Source organism: Thunnus maccoyii, chromosome 9 (genome assembly GCF_910596095.1).
Source record: "Thunnus maccoyii chromosome 9, fThuMac1.1, whole genome shotgun sequence".
Lineage (NCBI taxonomy): Eukaryota > Metazoa > Chordata > Actinopteri > Scombriformes > Scombridae > Thunnus > Thunnus maccoyii.
In genome coordinates, this window is record NC_056541.1 from 3,516,738 (window position 1) to 3,536,055 (window position 19,318).

The following is a 19,318-nucleotide window of genomic DNA, read 5'->3' on the forward strand; positions in this document are numbered from 1 at the left end:
ACATCAATAATGACGGTGTTTTGTATTTTACAGAAAGTACAACTGTGTTTTTTATCTGTTTAATTGATCAGATACAGTAAGATTATTCTTGTTTTCATGTCCATCTGCAATACAAACTTTTATTCTTTAAAGTCCTCCTCCACTCAAAAACATGTTTTTCTTCTTGTTCCTTCAGTTGGATGTTGTTCTCTTCTCTGTGCAGAATGATGTATGTGCAGAGTTTGTTTTCACATTCATCTGCCGAAGGAGGAAAGTTTCTCTGAGTTCACCTGAAATCTCAGTTTAACATGTGAAACTACGAGCAGGATTTGTGACATCACAACTAGTTTGTAGCTAATCATGGTCCAGTATGCAACTTACACAAGTGTGATGTGGAAACTTGAAGCCTCCAGTGCACAAACACTGAGAATGAATTTTACAGTGAAGTAGGAGACATTTGGTGTCAAGCAGAGGCCTGTACTACGAAGCAGGATTTGGGGTTAGCGAGGTAACTTCAGGTTTAACTCTGGGTTTTCAGTCCTACGACAGTGGTTCACTTCTTACCGGGGTACATCATCATGGTAACTTATGCTGAACAGTTAACCTGCTCCGGTGCAGGTTAGCTTCAGAGGATCGGATCACAACCTGTCAACACTCCGACCACTGACCAATCAGATCACTGGGAGAAAAAGAGTTATCATTCCTTCAAGATCTTGACATGGACTAAAGTCCTGAGTTTACAATGAAGTGACAAGTAAAAAGAGCAATATATATTATTATAGGTCAGTGGAAACATTTTATTGTTCCAGACTTTCTATTTCCACTCTGGTTTCAAAACAGAGCTTCTAACAAACAGAGAGATCGTTTACGACACTAATCACATAATGGTGATTTTAGCTGCATTTTAATTGTGCAAAGTCGATTTCATCCCTGGAGTGAAGCTGACAGCGTGGATGATTTTACACTCTGATACCATCACTGCAGCTCAGAATAACATGAGACAACTGTGTGATGATAATTGGAAATAAAAATGAAATGTTGTCTTTTATCAGAAAAATAATCCACACACTGTTAATTGGCTCTATGATCATAAATGCAACATGTCAGTCAGATAGACTCATCAGTCATTAACTACTTTTCCACTCTTTGCTTCAGTAGCAGAAACAGTCTGACATTACTTTTAAGTTTCTTTTTTTATGTGACATATTCAGATGGTTAGCAAAAAAATCTCTGTACTTAAGTCATATATAATAATTCCTACATGCTAATTCCTACTTAAGCTGCAGCCTACTTTTAATATGTGGAAATTATTTCTAGTGTTTCTACATCTTCTTATTCTGTTGTGTGATAACAGACTGTCATTTACATTGCACTTTGTTGAATATGACTTTTTGCTGTTTCTTAAACAGAAGTTTCCCACAAGTACTTGGTGTCACCGTTTCATCTCATATCATGCAGTACTTCATTCATGGTTCTGATGATGTCGCTCGTAATTAAAAACCCTGCCTCTTTCACATGAACGTGTTCATAGCTGGAAAACCCAGAGTTGACTGAGCAGGTTGATAACCAGCTTTTTAGTACTGGTTATCTGGACAACCAGTGTTAGATATCCTGGATATTTTGAACTTGCTTCGTAGTACAGGCCTCAGGAACACTTTACAAATCAACAATATTTACATATTCAGAGATTCTGGATTTTTAATGAGAGAGATGGAGGAGATGATGTTTTAAGGATTTAATGAGATAAATTAACTTTTTTGTAGAAAATCATATGAGACACAAACTATTATTCAAAGCAGATTTTTTTCAAGCTTTATTCATTGTTCAAAGTAAGGCATGGTAAGTTTATTAATATAGCACATTTCAACAAGGCATTCACATTCTGTGTAGGGAGCTTATGAGGCTTGTAGTTGTTCATTTTCATTTTTGGTCTGCTGTACACTGCTATTTAGAATAAGTACTGCAGGTGCATGGTCCCTTTTTAAAGTGTTATTTTTATTGTCTTCTTTTACTCTGCTGCACTTATCACTCTGGACACTGTATGTCAGATTATCTACAGACCACAAGAAGCACATGTGGGACACATTTGTGACTCATGAGTCACTGCTGGGGCAGTAAACAGAAGTTAATGTTATGTAAACAAATGTTAATCCTGGTTGTGGACACCAACAATCATGAGACATTTGAATGGTCGTTGTCATGAGCAGAATTATTACTGATTACATGTGATTGAATGAATGATTTTCTGTATTTCTACAGAGCTACGTGGGTTCAGCGGCTGTGGTGAGTAAAACTGGACTGAGACAGAATTACTCTTGTGTATATTAACATCAATAATGACGGTGTTTTGTATTTTACAGAAAGTACAACTGTGTTTTTTATCTGTTTAATTGATCAGATACAGTAAGATTATTCTTGTTTTCATGTCCATCTGCAATACAAACTTTTATTCTTTAAAGTCCTCCTCCACTCAAAAACATGTTTTTCTTCTTGTTCCTTCAGTTGGATGTTGTTCTCTTCTCTGTGCAGAATGATGTATGTGCAGAGTTTGTTTTCACATTCATCTGCCGAAGGAGGAAAGTTTCTCTGAGTTCACCTGAAATCTCAGTTTAACATGTGAAACTACGAGCAGGATTTGTGACATCACAACTAGTTTGTAGCTAATCATGGTCCAGTATGCAACTTACACAAGTGTGATGTGGAAACTTGAAGCCTCCAGTGCACAAACACTGAGAATGAATTTTACAGTGAAGTAGGAGACATTTGGTGTCAAGCAGAGGCCTGTACTACGAAGCAGGATTTGGGGTTAGCGAGGTAACTTCAGGTTTAACTCTGGGTTTTCAGTCCTACGACAGTGGTTCACTTCTTACCGGGGTACATCATCATGGTAACTTATGCTGAACAGTTAACCTGCTCCGGTGCAGGTTAGCTTCAGAGGATCGGATCACAACCTGTCAACACTCCGACCACTGACCAATCAGATCACTGGGAGAAAAAGAGTTATCATTCCTTCAAGATCTTGACATGGACTAAAGTCCTGAGTTTACAATGAAGTGACAAGTAAAAAGAGCAATATATATTATTATAGGTCAGTGGAAACATTTTATTGTTCCAGACTTTCTATTTCCACTCTGGTTTCAAAACAGAGCTTCTAACAAACAGAGAGATCGTTTACGACACTAATCACATAATGGTGATTTTAGCTGCATTTTAATTGTGCAAAGTCGATTTCATCCCTGGAGTGAAGCTGACAGCGTGGATGATTTTACACTCTGATACCATCACTGCAGCTCAGAATAACATGAGACAACTGTGTGATGATAATTGGAAATAAAAATGAAATGTTGTCTTTTATCAGAAAAATAATCCACACACTGTTAATTGGCTCTATGATCATAAATGCAACATGTCAGTCAGATAGACTCATCAGTCATTAACTACTTTTCCACTCTTTGCTTCAGTAGCAGAAACAGTCTGACATTACTTTTAAGTTTCTTTTTTTATGTGACATATTCAGATGGTTAGCAAAAAAATCTCTGTACTTAAGTCATATATAATAATTCCTACATGCTAATTCCTACTTAAGCTGTAGCCTACTTTTAATATGTGGAAATTATTTCTAGTGTTTCTACATCTTCTTATTCTGTTGTGTGATAACAGACTGTCATTTACATTGCACTTTGTTGAATATGACTTTTTGCTGTTTCTTAAACAGAAGTTTCCCACAAGTACTTGGTGTCACCGTTTCATCTCATATCATGCAGTACTTCATTCATGGTTCTGATGATGTCGCTCGTAATTAAAAACCCTGCCTCTTTCACATGAACGTGTTCATAGCTGGAAAACCCAGAGTTGACTGAGCAGGTTGATAACCAGCTTTTTAGTACTGGTTATCTGGACAACCAGTGTTAGATATCCTGGATATTTTGAACTTGCTTCGTAGTACAGGCCTCAGGAACACTTTACAAATCAACAATATTTACATATTCAGAGATTCTGGATTTTTAATGAGAGAGATGGAGGAGATGATGTTTTAAGGATTTAATGAGATAAATTAACTTTTTTGTAGAAAATCATATGAGACACAAACTATTATTCAAAGCAGATTTTTTTCAAGCTTTATTCATTGTTCAAAGTAAGGCATGGTAAGTTTATTAATATAGCACATTTCAACAAGGCATTCACATTCTGTGTAGGGAGCTTATGAGGCTTGTAGTTGTTCATTTTCATTTTTGGTCTGCTGTACACTGCTATTTAGAATAAGTACTGCAGGTGCATGGTCCCTTTTTAAAGTGTTATTTTTATTGTCTTCTTTTACTCTGCTGCACTTATCACTCTGGACACTGTATGTCAGATTATCTACAGACCACAAGAAGCACATGTGGGACACATTTGTGACTCATGAGTCACTGCTGGGGCAGTAAACAGAAGTTAATGTTATGTAAACAAATGTTAATCCTGGTTGTGGACACCAACAATCATGAGACATTTGAATGGTCGTTGTCATGAGCAGAATTATTACTGATTACATGTGATTGAATGAATGATTTTCTGTATTTCTACAGAGCTACGTGGGTTCAGCGGCTGTGGTGAGTAAAACTGGACTGAGACAGAATTACTCTTGTGTATATTAACATCAATAATGACGGTGTTTTGTATTTTACAGAAAGTACAACTGTGTTTTTTATCTGTTTAATTGATCAGATACAGTAAGATTATTCTTGTTTTCATGTCCATCTGCAATACAAACTTTTATTCTTTAAAGTCCTCCTCCACTCAAAAACATGTTTTTCTTCTTGTTCCTTCAGTTGGATGTTGTTCTCTTCTCTGTGCAGAATGATGTATGTGCAGAGTTTGTTTTCACATTCATCTGCCGAAGGAGGAAAGTTTCTCTGAGTTCACCTGAAATCTCAGTTTAACATGTGAAACTACGAGCAGGATTTGTGACATCACAACTAGTTTGTAGCTAATCATGGTCCAGTATGCAACTTACACAAGTGTGATGTGGAAACTTGAAGCCTCCAGTGCACAAACACTGAGAATGAATTTTACAGTGAAGTAGGAGACATTTGGTGTCAAGCAGAGGCCTGTACTACGAAGCAGGATTTGGGGTTAGCGAGGTAACTTCAGGTTTAACTCTGGGTTTTCAGTCCTACGACAGTGGTTCACTTCTTACTGGGGTACATCATCATGGTAACTTATGCTGAACAGTTAACCTGCTCCGGTGCAGGTTAGCTTCAGAGGATCGGATCACAACCTGTCAACACTCCGACCACTGACCAATCAGATCACTGGGAGAAAAAGAGTTATCATTCCTTCAAGATCTTGACATGGACAAAAGTCCTGAGTTTACAATGAAGTGACAAGTAAAAAGAGCAATATATATTATTATAGGTCAGTGGAAACATTTTATTGTTCCAGACTTTCTATTTCCACTCTGGTTTCAAAACAGAGCTTCTAACAAACAGAGAGATCGTTTACGACACTAATCACATAATGGTGATTTTAGCTGCATTTTAATTGTGCAAAGTCGATTTCATCCCTGGAGTGAAGCTGACAGCGTGGATGATTTTACACTCTGATTCCATCACTGCAGCTCAGAATAACATGAGACAACTGTGTGATGATAATTGGAAATAAAAATGAAATGTTGTCTTTTATCAGAAAAATAATCCACACACTGTTAATTGGCTCTATGATCATAAATGCAACATGTCAGTCAGATAGACTCATCAGTCATTAACTACTTTTCCACTCTTTGCTTCAGTAGCAGAAACAGTTTGACATTACTTTTAAGTTTCTTTTTTTATGTGACATATTCAGATGGTTAGCAAAAAAATCTCTGTACTTAAGTCATATATAATAATTCCTACATGCTAATTCCTACTTAAGCTGCAGCCTACTTTTAATATGTGGAAATTATTTCTAGTGTTTCTACATCTTCTTATTCTGTTGTGTGATAACAGACTGTCATTTACATTGCACTTTGTTGAATATGACTTTTTGCTGTTTCTTAAACAGAAGTTTCCCACAAGTACTTGGTGTCACCGTTTCATCTCATATCATGCAGTACTTCATTCATGGTTCTGATGATGTCGCTCGTAATTAAAAACCCTGCCTCTTTCACATGAACGTGTTCATAGCTGGAAAACCCAGAGTTGACTGAGCAGGTTGATAACCAGCTTTTTAGTACTGGTTATCTGGACAACCAGTGTTAGATATCCTGGATATTTTGAACTTGCTTCGTAGTACAGGCCTCAGGAACACTTTACAAATCAACAATATTTACATATTCAGAGATTCTGGATTTTTAATGAGAGAGATGGAGGAGATGATGTTTTAAGGATTTAATGAGATAAATTAACTTTTTTGTAGAAAATCATATGAGACACAAACTATTATTCAAAGCAGATTTTTTTCAAGCTTTATTCATTGTTCAAAGTAAGGCATGGTAAGTTTATTAATATAGCACATTTCAACAAGGCATTCACATTCTGTGTAGGGAGCTTATGAGGCTTGTAGTTGTTCATTTTCATTTTTGGTCTGCTGTACACTGCTATTTAGAATAAGTACTGCAGGTGCATGGTCCCTTTTTAAAGTGTTATTTTTATTGTCTTCTTTTACTCTGCTGCACTTATCACTCTGGACACTGTATGTCAGATTATCTACAGACCACAAGAAGCACATGTGGGACACATTTGTGACTCATGAGTCACTGCTGGGGCAGTAAACAGAAGTTAATGTTATGTAAACAAATGTTAATCCTGGTTGTGGACACCAACAATCATGAGACATTTGAATGGTCGTTGTCATGAGCAGAATTATTACTGATTACATGTGATTGAATGAATGATTTTCTGTATTTCTACAGAGCTACGTGGGTTCAGCGGCTGTGGTGAGTAAAACTGGACTGAGACAGAATTACTCTTGTGTATATTAACATCAATAATGACGGTGTTTTGTATTTTACAGAAAGTACAACTGTGTTTTTTATCTGTTTAATTGATCAGATACAGTAAGATTATTCTTGTTTTCATGTCCATCTGCAATACAAACTTTTATTCTTTAAAGTCCTCCTCCACTCAAAAACATGTTTTTCTTCTTGTTCCTTCAGTTGGATGTTGTTCTCTTCTCTGTGCAGAATGATGTATGTGCAGAGTTTGTTTTCACATTCATCTGCCGAAGGAGGAAAGTTTCTCTGAGTTCACCTGAAATCTCAGTTTAACATGTGAAACTACGAGCAGGATTTGTGACATCACAACTAGTTTGTAGCTAATCATGGTCCAGTATGCAACTTACACAAGTGTGATGTGGAAACTTGAAGCCTCCAGTGCACAAACACTGAGAATGAATTTTACAGTGAAGTAGGAGACATTTGGTGTCAAGCAGAGGCCTGTACTACGAAGCAGGATTTGGGGTTAGCGAGGTAACTTCAGGTTTAACTCTGGGTTTTCAGTCCTACGACAGTGGTTCACTTCTTACCGGGGTACATCATCATGGTAACTTATGCTGAACAGTTAACCTGCTCCGGTGCAGGTTAGCTTCAGAGGATCGGATCACAACCTGTCAACACTCCGACCACTGACCAATCAGATCACTGGGAGAAAAAGAGTTATCATTCCTTCAAGATCTTGACATGGACTAAAGTCCTGAGTTTACAATGAAGTGACAAGTAAAAAGAGCAATATATATTATTATAGGTCAGTGGAAACATTTTATTGTTCCAGACTTTCTATTTCCACTCTGGTTTCAAAACAGAGCTTCTAACAAACAGAGAGATCGTTTACGACACTAATCACATAATGGTGATTTTAGCTGCATTTTAATTGTGCAAAGTCGATTTCATCCCTGGAGTGAAGCTGACAGCGTGGATGATTTTACACTCTGATACCATCACTGCAGCTCAGAATAACATGAGACAACTGTGTGATGATAATTGGAAATAAAAATGAAATGTTGTCTTTTATCAGAAAAATAATCCACACACTGTTAATTGGCTCTATGATCATAAATGCAACATGTCAGTCAGATAGACTCATCAGTCATTAACTACTTTTCCACTCTTTGCTTCAGTAGCAGAAACAGTCTGACATTACTTTTAAGTTTCTTTTTTTATGTGACATATTCAGATGGTTAGCAAAAAAATCTCTGTACTTAAGTCATATATAATAATTCCTACATGCTAATTCCTACTTAAGCTGTAGCCTACTTTTAATATGTGGAAATTATTTCTAGTGTTTCTACATCTTCTTATTCTGTTGTGTGATAACAGACTGTCATTTACATTGCACTTTGTTGAATATGACTTTTTGCTGTTTCTTAAACAGAAGTTTCCCACAAGTACTTGGTGTCACCGTTTCATCTCATATCATGCAGTACTTCATTCATGGTTCTGATGATGTCGCTCGTAATTAAAAACCCTGCCTCTTTCACATGAACGTGTTCATAGCTGGAAAACCCAGAGTTGACTGAGCAGGTTGATAACCAGCTTTTTAGTACTGGTTATCTGGACAACCAGTGTTAGATATCCTGGATATTTTGAACTTGCTTCGTAGTACAGGCCTCAGGAACACTTTACAAATCAACAATATTTACATATTCAGAGATTCTGGATTTTTAATGAGAGAGATGGAGGAGATGATGTTTTAAGGATTTAATGAGATAAATTAACTTTTTTGTAGAAAATCACATGAGACACAAACTATTATTCAAAGCAGATTTTTTTCAAGCTTTATTCATTGTTCAAAGTAAGGCATGGTAAGTTTATTAATATAGCACATTTCAACAAGGCATTCACATTCTGTGTAGGGAGCTTATGAGGCTTGTAGTTGTTCATTTTCATTTTTGGTCTGCTGTACACTGCTATTTAGAATAAGTACTGCAGGTGCATGGTCCCTTTTTAAAGTGTTATTTTTATTGTCTTCTTTTACTCTGCTGCACTTATCACTCTGGACACTGTATGTCAGATTATCTACAGACCACAAGAAGCACATGTGGGACACATTTGTGACTCATGAGTCACTGCTGGGGCAGTAAACAGAAGTTAATGTTATGTAAACAAATGTTAATCCTGGTTGTGGACACCAACAATCATGAGACATTTGAATGGTCGTTGTCATGAGCAGAATTATTACTGATTACATGTGATTGAATGAATGATTTTCTGTATTTCTACAGAGCCACGTGGGTTCAGCGGCTGTGGTGAGTAAAACTGGACTGAGACAGAATTACTCTTGTGTATATTAACATCAATAATGACGGTGTTTTGTATTTTACAGAAAGTACAACTGTGTTTTTTATCTGTTTAATTGATCAGATACAGTAAGATTATTCTTGTTTTCATGTCCATCTGCAATACAAACTTTTATTCTTTAAAGTCCTCCTCCACTCAAAAACATGTTTTTCTTCTTGTTCCTTCAGTTGGATGTTGTTCTCTTCTCTGTGCAGAATGATGTATGTGCAGAGTTTGTTTTCACATTCATCTGCCGAAGGAGGAAAGTTTCTCTGAGTTCACCTGAAATCTCAGTTTAACATGTGAAACTACGAGCAGGATTTGTGACATCACAACTAGTTTGTAGCTAATCATGGTCCAGTATGCAACTTACACAAGTGTGATGTGGAAACTTGAAGCCTCCAGTGCACAAACACTGAGAATGAATTTTACAGTGAAGTAGGAGACATTTGGTGTCAAGCAGAGGCCTGTACTACGAAGCAGGATTTGGGGTTAGCGAGGTAACTTCAGGTTTAACTCTGGGTTTTCAGTCCTACGACAGTGGTTCACTTCTTACCGGGGTACATCATCATGGTAACTTATGCTGAACAGTTAACCTGCTCCGGTGCAGGTTAGCTTCAGAGGATCGGATCACAACCTGTCAACACTCCGACCACTGACCAATCAGATCACTGGGAGAAAAAGAGTTATCATTCCTTCAAGATCTTGACATGGACTAAAGTCCTGAGTTTACAATGAAGTGACAAGTAAAAAGAGCAATATATATTATTATAGGTCAGTGGAAACATTTTATTGTTCCAGACTTTCTATTTCCACTCTGGTTTCAAAACAGAGCTTCTAACAAACAGAGAGATCGTTTACGACACTAATCACATAATGGTGATTTTAGCTGCATTTTAATTGTGCAAAGTCGATTTCATCCCTGGAGTGAAGCTGACAGCGTGGATGATTTTACACTCTGATACCATCACTGCAGCTCAGAATAACATGAGACAACTGTGTGATGATAATTGGAAATAAAAATGAAATGTTGTCTTTTATCAGAAAAATAATCCACACACTGTTAATTGGCTCTATGATCATAAATGCAACATGTCAGTCAGATAGACTCATCAGTCATTAACTACTTTTCCACTCTTTGCTTCAGTAGCAGAAACAGTCTGACATTACTTTTAAGTTTCTTTTTTTATGTGACATATTCAGATGGTTAGCAAAAAAATCTCTGTACTTAAGTCATATATAATAATTCCTACATGCTAATTCCTACTTAAGCTGTAGCCTACTTTTAATATGTGGAAATTATTTCTAGTGTTTCTACATCTTCTTATTCTGTTGTGTGATAACAGACTGTCATTTACATTGCACTTTGTTGAATATGACTTTTTGCTGTTTCTTAAACAGAAGTTTCCCACAAGTACTTGGTGTCACCGTTTCATCTCATATCATGCAGTACTTCATTCATGGTTCTGATGATGTCGCTCGTAATTAAAAACCCTGCCTCTTTCACATGAACGTGTTCATAGCTGGAAAACCCAGAGTTGACTGAGCAGGTTGATAACCAGCTTTTTAGTACTGGTTATCTGGACAACCAGTGTTAGATATCCTGGATATTTTGAACTTGCTTCGTAGTACAGGCCTCAGGAACACTTTACAAATCAACAATATTTACATATTCAGAGATTCTGGATTTTTAATGAGAGAGATGGAGGAGATGATGTTTTAAGGATTTAATGAGATAAATTAACTTTTTTGTAGAAAATCATATGAGACACAAACTATTATTCAAAGCAGATTTTTTTCAAGCTTTATTCATTGTTCAAAGTAAGGCATGGTAAGTTTATTAATATAGCACATTTCAACAAGGCATTCACATTCTGTGTAGGGAGCTTATGAGGCTTGTAGTTGTTCATTTTCATTTTTGGTCTGCTGTACACTGCTATTTAGAATAAGTACTGCAGGTGCATGGTCCCTTTTTAAAGTGTTATTTTTATTGTCTTCTTTTACTCTGCTGCACTTATCACTCTGGACACTGTATGTCAGATTATCTACAGACCACAAGAAGCACATGTGGGACACATTTGTGACTCATGAGTCACTGCTGGGGCAGTAAACAGAAGTTAATGTTATGAAAACAAATGTTAATCCTGGTTGTGGACACCAACAATCATGAGACATTTGAATGGTCGTTGTCATGAGCAGAATTATTACTGATTACATGTGATTGAATGAATGATTTTCTGTATTTCTACAGAGCTACGTGGGTTCAGCGGCTGTGGTGAGTAAAACTGGACTGAGACAGAATTACTCTTGTGTATATTAACATCAATAATGACGGTGTTTTGTATTTTACAGAAAGTACAACTGTGTTTTTTATCTGTTTAATTGATCAGATACAGTAAGATTATTCTTGTTTTCATGTCCATCTGCAATACAAACTTTTATTCTTTAAAGTCCTCCTCCACTCAAAAACATGTTTTTCTTCTTGTTCCTTCAGTTGGATGTTGTTCTCTTCTCTGTGCAGAATGATGTATGTGCAGAGTTTGTTTTCACATTCATCTGCCGAAGGAGGAAAGTTTCTCTGAGTTCACCTGAAATCTCAGTTTAACATGTGAAACTACGAGCAGGATTTGTGACATCACAACTAGTTTGTAGCTAATCATGGTCCAGTATGCAACTTACACAAGTGTGATGTGGAAACTTGAAGCCTCCAGTGCACAAACACTGAGAATGAATTTTACAGTGAAGTAGGAGACATTTGGTGTCAAGCAGAGGCCTGTACTACGAAGCAGGATTTGGGGTTAGCGAGGTAACTTCAGGTTTAACTCTGGGTTTTCAGTCCTACGACAGTGGTTCACTTCTTACCGGGGTACATCATCATGGTAACTTATGCTGAACAGTTAACCTGCTCCGGTGCAGGTTAGCTTCAGAGGATCGGATCACAACCTGTCAACACTCCGACCACTGACCAATCAGATCACTGGGAGAAAAAGAGTTATCATTCCTTCAAGATCTTGACATGGACTAAAGTCCTGAGTTTACAATGAAGTGACAAGTAAAAAGAGCAATATATATTATTATAGGTCAGTGGAAACATTTTATTGTTCCAGACTTTCTATTTCCACTCTGGTTTCAAAACAGAGCTTCTAACAAACAGAGAGATCGTTTACGACACTAATCACATAATGGTGATTTTAGCTGCATTTTAATTGTGCAAAGTCGATTTCATCCCTGGAGTGAAGCTGACAGCGTGGATGATTTTACAATCTGATACCATCACTGCAGCTCAGAATAACATGAGACAACTGTGTGATGATAATTGGAAATAAAAATGAAATGTTGTCTTTTATCAGAAAAATAATCCACACACTGTTAATTGGCTCTATGATCATAAATGCAACATGTCAGTCAGATAGACTCATCAGTCATTAACTACTTTTCCACTCTTTGCTTCAGTAGCAGAAACAGTCTGACATTACTTTTAAGTTTCTTTTTTTATGTGACATATTCAGATGGTTAGCAAAAAAATCTCTGTACTTAAGTCATATATAATAATTCCTACATGCTAATTCCTACTTAAGCTGTAGCCTACTTTTAATATGTGGAAATTATTTCTAGTGTTTCTACATCTTCTTATTCTGTTGTGTGATAACAGACTGTCATTTACATTGCACTTTGTTGAATATGACTTTTTGCTGTTTCTTAAACAGAAGTTTCCCACAAGTACTTGGTGTCACCGTTTCATCTCATATCATGCAGTACTTCATTCATGGTTCTGATGATGTCGCTCGTAATTAAAAACCCTGCCTCTTTCACATGAACGTGTTCATAGCTGGAAAACCCAGAGTTGACTGAGCAGGTTGATAACCAGCTTTTTAGTACTGGTTATCTGGACAACTAGTGTTAGATATCCTGGATATTTTGAACTTGCTTCGTAGTACAGGCCTCAGGAACACTTTACAAATCAACAATATTTACATATTCAGAGATTCTGGATTTTTAATGAGAGAGATGGAGGAGATGATGTTTTAAGGATTTAATGAGATAAATTAACTTTTTTGTAGAAAATCATATGAGACACAAACTATTATTCAAAGCAGATTTTTTTCAAGCTTTATTCATTGTTCAAAGTAAGGCATGGTAAGTTTATTAATATAGCACATTTCAACAAGGCATTCACATTCTGTGTAGGGAGCTTATGAGGCTTGTAGTTGTTCATTTTCATTTTTGGTCTGCTGTACACTGCTATTTAGAATAAGTACTGCAGGTGCATGGTCCCTTTTTAAAGTGTTATTTTTATTGTCTTCTTTTACTCTGCTGCACTTATCACTCTGGACACTGTATGTCAGATTATCTACAGACCACAAGAAGCACATGTGGGACACATTTGTGACTCATGAGTCACTGCTGGGGCAGTAAACAGAAGTTAATGTTATGAAAACAAATGTTAATCCTGGTTGTGGACACCAACAATCATGAGACATTTGAATGGTCGTTGTCATGACCAGAATTATTACTGATTACATGTGATTGAATGAATGATTTTCTGTATTTCTACAGAGACACGTGCGTTCAGCGTCTGTGGTGAGTAAAACTGGACTGAGACAGAATTACTCTTGTGTATATTAACATCAATAATGACGGTGTTTTGTATTTTACAGAAAGTACAACTGTGTTTTTTATCTGTTTAATTGATCAGATACAGTAAGATTATTCTTGTTTTCATGTCCATCTGCAATACAAACTTTTATTCTTTAAAGTCCTCCTCCACTCAAAAACATGTTTTTCTTCTTGTTCCTTCAGTTGGATGTTGTTCTCTTCTCTGTGCAGAATGATGTATGTGCAGAGTTTGTTTTCACATTCATCTGCCGAAGGAGGAAAGTTTCTCTGAGTTCACCTGAAATCTCAGTTTAACATGTGAAACTACGAGCAGGATTTGTGACATCACAACTAGTTTGTAGCTAATCATGGTCCAGTATGCAACTTACACAAGTGTGATGTGGAAACTTGAAGCCCCAGTGCACAAACACTGAGAATGAATTTTACAGTGAAGTAGGAGACATTTGGTGTCAAGCAGAGGCCTGTACTGCGAAGCAGGATTTGGGGTTAGCGAGGTAACTTCAGGTTTAACTCTGGGTTTTCAGTCCTACGACAGTGGTTCACTTCTTACCGGGGTACATCATCATGGTAACTTATGCTGAACAGTTAACCTGCTCCGGTGCAGGTTAACTGTTCACCGGAGCAGAAAACTTTAGAAATCAACAATATTTACATACTCAGAGATTCTGGATTATTAATGAGGGAGAAGGAGGAGATGTTGTTTTAAAGATTTAATGAGGTAAATTAACCTTTTTGTAGAAAAACCACATCAGACACAAATTATTATTCAAACCAGAGTATTTTTATATGTCCTAAAACATGTCTGGAGGGAATCTTAAAGTAAAAATTAATTTACATTCTGTGTAGGGAGCTTATGAGTGTGAATTCAGGCTTGTAGTTGTTCATTTTCATTTTTGGTTTGCTGTTCGCTGCCATTTAGAATAAGTATTGTAGGTGTGTGATGCCTCATATGTAAGTGTTGTAAAGATTCACTAATTTTGCCTCATTTTTTCCACTTCCTTTTCCATCACCTGACTTTCTGCCGTCCCTTTTCCTTCTCACTAATTGGTTGGCTGGTTCACACTTCATTATCTTGATTCATTTCACCTGTGCACTCCTATTTAAACAGATCCCACACTGTTATTCATTTTTTCACTTCTACACGGGGTAGCAGAATTGATATAGACCCATGTTTGTTTCCTTCCCCCCTTGTTTTTCCCCATACACCTCTACAATCCACATTATCAAATACATATCTTGAGAGTGAATTCAAGTTTTCATGGTCTCCTTCATACGCATCCTGACCGATGCCTATCACGATAGTTTAACTCCTGGAACCCTCCTATTATATATGGTCCTTCGAGCCGGATCGTGACAATTGTTATGGATTCTGAGAAATTAGAAGACAATCCTTGACGTTCAGGCTGTGAAACCCAACCTCCAACACATCTGAGAGACTATGAGGTCCAATATTCTGGAGATGGATCAAAAGGTGCTGCATGTCAAACGGACAGAATATGCACACACCAGATAACAGACACACATGGGTTACAGGATGACGAACAAAGGGAACAAGGACATGTGGATAGCAGCAAAAGAGAGGACCTAACTGGATTGGATGATACTGTGCCGATTGATCAATTCACAATCATGAAAGAAATCTTGACAACAATGAAGGATATTCAGCGTCAATTGGACAGATCAACCCCTCATTCCTCCTCAAGACATTCATCCAAATCAGAGTCAGTGTGTGACATGCCTCCATGTTCTCAAACAGAACATCAAATTCAGTATCCACATGTGGAACCACCTCAACACACTCCTTACTGTCCACCAGAGGTCACCCATCATCCTGTTGCAGTTTCCTCAACTATGCCCCACATGCCTAACTTTTCGATCCTGGATACTGCAGTTCCTTCAAATGGTCTACCAAGGCCAATTCTTTCACCAAGAGACATACCTTCCAGTTTTCCTGCAGCACTGCGAAGTCCATGTGTTCAGCCTCTGAATCCATCAAGTAGTAAATCCTGGTCAGCCTCTAGTTTCCTTTTCTACTCAGCAGAGGCAGTCTTCTCCTTTAGTACTCCAGTCCTCTTCATCTCACCAAGAGCAGAGACACTTGGCACTCCCTGCTGGCAGAACACAAATCTACAAGTTAGAGGGTCCTTCTTTTCCAAATCTCACCAGAGAAGATGAAATGCAGTACAGGATGCTTCGAATGGCACTTACTAACCTTCTTGACTCTAATGAAACAGAGCATTTCAAATACCATGTTCTCCCTGATTACTTAAAAGTGGACCAAGCCAAAAGACTAGCTCTTGCTTTCTCCTATGCTGCTGATCCATACACGCAAGCAATTAAAGCTCTTGATGACCGTTATGGGCAACCCAGACAACCTGTGTTGAAAGAGCTCAGGAACATCATGGATCTCCCTCACATCAGAGCAGGTGATGGTCAGGCACTTGATAACTTTGCCCTTCGTGTACAAGCACTTGTAGGTCTACTTGAAACTATGGAAGATCAAGGATGTTCAGACCTTCTCTGTGGCTCTCATGTAGATCGTATCCTCGAAAAACTGCCTGCAGAGCACTCCAGTCGCTTTAAGTGTCATATCTACAGGAACCAAGGTGTAATGAGATATGATTTGCCTATGTTCTCGTCATGGTTGCAAACTGAAGCTCGATATCAACACAGAAAGGAGATTTCCACCTTGCCTTCCAATCAGCACAGATACCCTCATAAGTCCACACCTGCTTTGACAACAATTTTACATGGAGCAAATAAAGTCAGCAAATCCATGCAATCTGCAGAGCCCCTTCTCAGATCTGGAGCAACTTGTGCATACTGCAATTGGAGAGGCTTTGGACACTTGACACCCTTCCTGTATACAGTGAGAAAGCAGTAATCAGATCAAGGCAAGGCCAACAAGCTATGGAACTTCTTGAACAAGCTACAGAAAGAGTTCAGGTCAATGGTGTTAACCATTATGCTACTGGCAAATTCCCCTCTCTTGAACATTCCTCAGTCTGCAGTAATGTCATGCCTGCGTATGAATATACTGAATCAAAGTTATCAAAGGATCCAGAAAGAGCCCTCTCATACAGTGAGCAGATTTCAAAACTGGAGCAGGCTGGCTATGAGTCCAAGCTGACCCCCGAAGAGGTTCACAGCACCAAAGAGTCTTGGTACATTCCGCATCATATGGTAACACATAACAACAAAGATCGCATAGTGTTTGACTGTTCATTCACTTTTCAAGAACTATGTCTCAACAAGTATTTGTTACCAGGACCAAACCTCAGGCCATCACTCCTTGAAGTTTTGCTTCGCTTCAGGGAACATGCTGTTGCAATAAGTGGTGACATTAAAGGCATGTTTCACCAAATCTGTCTCCTCCCTCATGACCAGCCTCTTCTTCGATTTCTATGGCGTGATCTGAACAAAGATATTCCTCCTTCCATGTACCAGTGGCAAGTCCTTCCCTTTGGTATCACTTGTAGTCCTTGTTGTGCAATTTATGCACTGCAAAAACATGTGAAAGAGAACCAATCTGACCATGATGTACAGCATTCGGTTACCAAGTGCTTCTATGTGGACAATTGCTTGCAAAGCTTGCCTTCATCAGTGGCAGCTCAAACACTCCTTGACAAATTGAGAGCTACTCTTTTAGTAAGGGCTTTGACCTCCGTCAGTGGGTAAGCAATGATCCTGCTGTGATTAACCACTTACCATCTGATGCAAAATCGGACAGTTGTGAGCTTTGGCTCTCTGAAGCTTGGGCTGATCCTCAAGAGTGCACACTGGGACTGCTGTGGAACTGCAAGACTGACCTTCTCAGGTACAAATACAGGACCCTGGAAGCACATACTGTAACAATGCATTACATCTACGGAGTCCTTGCTCGGTTGTATGATCCATTAGGTTACCTTCTACCTTTCACAACTCGGGCAAAGGTTCTGGTTCAACAACTCTGGAGAAAAGAACGAGAATGGGATGATCCTCTCCTTTCACAAGACCTTCTTACAGCTTGGAATTCTTGGAAAAAGGAGCTTCATTATCTTCCTCAAATCACAATCCCACGCTGCTATACCTCCAAAGAGATGGACCATCCTACCACTGTCCGAGACATCCATATCTTTTGTGACGCGTCTGAACATGCATATGGTGCTGTTGCATATGTCAGATCGAAAGATGTCAAAGGTCACATCAAACTAAGTTTTGTTCTAGCTCGCTCATGTGTTTCACCCAAGCAACAGCTATCAGTACCCACACTGGAGTTATGTGCTGCACTAACTGGTGCATACCTCTGTGACCTAATCAGGACAGATTTCACTCTACCAATCAGAACCACTATACTTTGGACTGACTCTACAACTGTGCTCCACTGGCTTCAATCAGAGTCTTGTCGCTTCACAGTCTTTGTAGGAGCAAGAGTATCAGAAACCCAAAGCCTCACAGCCAGTCAAGATTGGAGATACATCAATTCAGAAAATAACCCTGCTGATGATGTTACAAGAGCCCTATCCCTGTCAGATATCCTCATCCCAAATAGATGGATCAATGGCCCAGCATTCTTATGTGAACCTCCAGATACTTGGCCTAAACTTGAACCTGTTGTATCTGTTGATGACCAAATGGAATTGAAACAATCTGTCTTCTACAGTGTTAACACCACTGTTGCTGTTTGCAAATCCTGACAGTTTCAAAACTTTCTGAATACTGAACAAGAAATCCTCCTAAAGGCACAAAATGACAACTTTGGGGAGGATATGGCCTGTCTCAAATCACACAAATCACTTCCAACACACAGTTGCTTACTCTGCTTAGTCCCAACACTGTGCAGTACTTCGGGACTCAGTCGAGTAGGAGGACAACTGCAGCAAAGCCAACTGGAATCTGAGTCAATTCATCCAATCATATTGGATCCTACTCACAAGGTGACACAATTAATCATTCAAGATTATGGTGAAAGATTGCATCACGCTGGCTTGGAAAGGATCTTTGCTGAAATAAGGAGGAAATTTTGGATCTTGAGGGGACGCGAGGCAGTACGTAGACATCAGCACAACTGTGTTTCATATCAAAAATGGAGAGCAAGACCAATCATCCCAAGGATGGTTGATCTGCCTGCTGCTCGTCTCAGGTTACTTAAACCTCCCTTCTACTCCACTGGAATAGATTGTTTTGGACCATACAATGTCAAGATTGGGCGCAGATATGAGAAGAGGTGGGGCATAATAGTCAAATGCCTCACTACTCGATGTGCACATCTTGACTTCCTTAATAACATGGACTCCAACTACTTTCTCATGGCGTTTCAACGATTCACTTCCAGGAGAGGAACACCATTTGAGATCTTATGTGATCAGGAAACAAACTTCAAGGGAGGGAAGAAAGAATTGCAAGAAGCCTTCAATAATCTCTCTCCCACTCTCCAGTCAGTACTGGCAACAAGGAAGATTAATTTCCGTTTCAATCCACCACATGCTCCCCAATTTGGTGGTGTCTGGG